Source organism: Manis javanica, chromosome 6, assembly GCF_040802235.1.
Source record: "Manis javanica isolate MJ-LG chromosome 6, MJ_LKY, whole genome shotgun sequence".
NCBI lineage: Eukaryota > Metazoa > Chordata > Mammalia > Pholidota > Manidae > Manis > Manis javanica.
Window position 1 is genome coordinate 111,414,173 of NC_133161.1, and position 3,880 is coordinate 111,418,052.

Sequence of the window (3,880 nt, forward strand, 5' to 3'; positions counted from 1 at the left end):
TCTCAGGGCTTTTAATGTTTGAGTGTCACTATGAATAAGTTCTTCCATGATATGGAACATTGACTACATGAGGCTTAAGATTCAAGTTAACACTCAAATCTTTCTGGGATTTTGAAACACAAAGCCTCTTCTTAGGTCATCTGAAATCAGTGGAGGCTCTGGCTTGTAAAAACACTAGAGACAAGAATTTTAAAGATAGCAACACAGTCTCGGTTATGTAATATGCACTTTTTATTATTTTAAAGCAATGATCATCTTAAAAGATAATGTAAGAAAATAGCTTCTTTTTTGTTAATCTGTGGGATAAAATTAAGTTAGAACAAAGCCTAGAAGATAACAAATATTGGTTTGCAAATATATCTCAATCATTTAAAAACATTCAAATGAGTGATTATTTATGGGGCGGACAGATGAAGAATAAGGTTGGGAAGGAAACTTCTAAGTTTTTGTACTTACAAGTTTGTAAACCATCTGCATATGCCACCTAATTAAAAATTAACAAAAACAAATGTAATCAATTATACCATACCGAGTGAAAAGAAAAGGCATCATAAGATTAATGAATTGATTGCTTCGGTCTATTAGTGTTTATTTTGCTTTTCAGGCTTAAAGTAATTGGAAACTAATCTCTTCCACATTGTTGAATGAGTTCATTGAATCACAAATTCTATGCCTTTTTTCTCTTTAGGTTAGTAAGTTTTTTTTTAAGGCCCATTTTCTACCCTGGGCCGCTTTGCTGGCTTATCAGGACACTGAAAACTCCAGGAGACCTGGTGCTCAGGAGATGAGCCAGAGAGCAAGTAACAACCCAGGAAAAACAGGAAAAAATTCAGTCAGATGGAAGAAGCTCAGAGTGGGCAAGGAGACACAGCAGACTGGAAAACGATTAGGCTGGCATTTTCCTGACCAAATTGATTTGCCTGTGCAGCATATCTGGCCAGCTGGGCAGAACAATCTTTAAGAGAATCAGAAAGGCCAGTGTTGGTGGAGAACAATTGCCTGGAGGCAGCCGTCAGGAGCAGAGTTCACCAGCCCCGCCTCTCACAGATGAGGGTGGACTGCAGCCCCCAGCTACACCCTGTCTCTCCCACCTGCTTCCTGAAATCTCCCATTGTTTTGCCTGAGAACTAAGCCTTTCCTTCCAGGATGAATGGCAGACAGGAAGCCCCTGACCACGGGTGCTGGCCCCATACCACAGCTCGTGCGGCTGGCATGAGGCCCTTCTAGGAGCAGGGGTGTGGGGTAAAGAAGCCCAAGAAGCCTGTGCGGAAGGCAAGTCAAAGTCGGGAGCCGGGAAAGGCGGGCTGTGGCTTCCAGGGACCACCCTCGGATCTGAACCCTTGGCCTGAGCAGCACCACAGCTGGCAGGACATGGCACCCAGGTCGCCACCTCAGCACTTCACTCACTCGGAAGATGTCAGCACAGGAACGGTGAGCACGTAGCTTGGAAATGTGGACTTCCAGCTTTTACTCCGCAAGGACGGGCGGGGAAGCAGTGGCTCTCAGTCAGGTCGTAGAGGGCCTCCTTGCCCTCCCAGAGTGCCCGCTGTCCGCTGAGGCTTCCTGCTGCCCATGTGCACAGTCCGGAGCGCCTGAGAGGATGAGCACTGGGGCCGGCCTGCCACGGACTCAGCACCTCGCAGTCACCAGGGACAGAAACAGCTCTGGCTGACCTCCGCCCGGAGATTTATGAGATGGGCACAGGGCAGCGACTAGGGAACCAGGACCGGAACCGGGATGGCCCCTCACATCCATGCCACCTGGTCCCCAGCTGCTGCAGGAGAGAAGCCAGTCCCGCCGCCATCCCCTATCAATGTGTTTTCCCATGTGCTCTGGAACAGAGGAGATTGAGGCTGAGCGCCACAGAATCCCAGAACGCATTTACTTTAGTGACCTTGAATAGCTACTTACCTTATCTCAGCACTCGTTTGCTCATCTGTAAAAAGGGGAAAAAATTAGCATTTACCACAGAAGTTGTTCTCAGCAATCAACAGAATCACATCTGGCACATGCTTAGGCCAGTGCTTGGCCCACAGTTGGTGCTCAGTACATCTTAGCCACCATGGTTAGTAGCTCCAAACCTTTTGCTGGGAGGTGCCCCACCCTTTGTCCCGCTAGGGCTGCTGTTTCCCTGCAGGCTCTGGAGGGGCCGCATTGCTGTACACTTCTGGTACAGGAACAGGACCTGTGGCCCCCGGTATGGCTGGGGCCCTTCCCAGCAGGGCCAGGGACCCTGCCCTCAGGAGGCTACTTTCACCATCCATGCCCCTTCCCTTAGACACCCTGAAGGAGACCTCACAAATTTCTAGGGAACCTTTGTTCCATCCCAACAATTGTATTTTAAGTGTATCGATCCCCGGTTGTCAGCAAGAATAGAGAACATGATTCACATCTGCCACCTGCCCTCTGTCCCCTCTGTGAACATCCCCCTGCCTCACCCTCACCCCAGCGCCTGCAAGGGCTGCTCACTCCAGGCAAGGTGAACAAAGCTCTTCAGCTGTTTTTCAGATGTGTCATTTCTTAACTCCATAATTCAGTTAGCAGCTTGAGAATCATTCATCCAGAGAGCATGAGTATACATTGACTTGTGCTCTGCCCTCGACACACATACACTCACACACACACATACACACACACACACACAGTATGTGGTGCCCAAGGTCCTGTTTCACCCACTGTCTTGTGAACTAAGCGCTGCCATATTGCTTGTCTTTGGAGTATTGACTACGTATTTATTTAAGCAGTTTGTGGACTGACTCAGTTTGTGTAGCTGTTTGTTCAGTAAAAAGATTGCCTGCAAGAATTCTGGCCATTGCAACAAAGAGGGTGCTGAATTTTCAGGCGTTCTATATAAGCAAACCACGACTACCAAAACCTGACCTCACAAAACCTATCTCTGTCCTTCAGGCTTTCTCCCTTCCAGCCCACCGCCCAATTTACAGTGGAAGTGAGTTGACAACACTGCAAATTCAATAATGTCAACCCTCAGACTCCTCCTACCATCTGTTACATGCCCCCTGCACCTGCCCCTGTCGCCCCGCTTCTCTACATTGTCCCAGACGGAAGCTCAGCTTCCCTGTCAGGACTTACAAAGGCCTCTGCTCTTGGCTCCTGCTCAGCCCCCAGACCCTCTCACCTCTTCCAGCTCATCCAACCGAGAGACCACCCTCTGCCTGGGACCTCTTCCCCAGCCCCTCAGTTTCAGGCTCCGGTTCCCCTTGTATGCCACCGAAACACAGTTTGGAGACAGGGGCTGAGTGCTTAGAAGCTGTTCCTCCAGCTGCTGACTCAGCGCCTAACCCAGTAGGCTCTCCGTGATCATGCACTGAATTATTGTGTGTAAAAGGGTTGGGCAGTGTCACTGAACTGAAAGATGTTTAATCAGTGGGCTCAAGGCCAGCTTCCCAGGAATATTGGAGCAAGCCCAGCTGGGAATTAACCATTTAAGGGATATGGATATTATGAGGAGGGAAACAGAAACAAGTGAAATAAATGAGAAATAAGGAGGAAACAATGCGAACTGGAGTCAAATCAATCAACTAATTTGTTCATTCAACAATCATTTATAGAGCATCCACAGTGTGCCAAACACTGTGCTAGATCCCAGGAATAAAAGAAAGTGAGTACTAGTCCTTGCCCTCAGGAACTCAGCTATCACAACAAATCTGAATTGAAAACAAAAATTAATAAATAACACGAATAACTACCTTTGTTGCACATCCTGTACATTCCATACCCTGTCCCTGGCACTTTACAGACACTTTTCTCATGTTCATCTTCCCACCACGCAGCTGAACTTCTCCCCACTGCGTGGGGAGAGCAGTGGGGAGAGGGAGGAGGCGCCCACGTGGAGGCTGCACGAGCGCCAAGATGGGGCGCT

The 3,880-nt window shown here is 48.5% G+C and overlaps 1 long non-coding RNA gene across 1 annotated transcript; it reads right to left on the reverse strand.

Annotated features, from left to right (window-relative positions):
• Nucleotides 1-289: 289 nt before the first annotated feature.
• LOC140850113 (uncharacterized) lies at nt 290-3,332 on the reverse strand. Its single transcript, XR_012132868.1, has 3 exons — nt 3,137-3,332; nt 1,912-1,936; nt 290-1,832 (listed from the first exon to the last, which is right to left on the reverse strand). It is a non-coding gene; the product is annotated as an uncharacterized lncRNA (long non-coding RNA).
• Nucleotides 3,333-3,880: the final 548 nt, after the last annotated feature.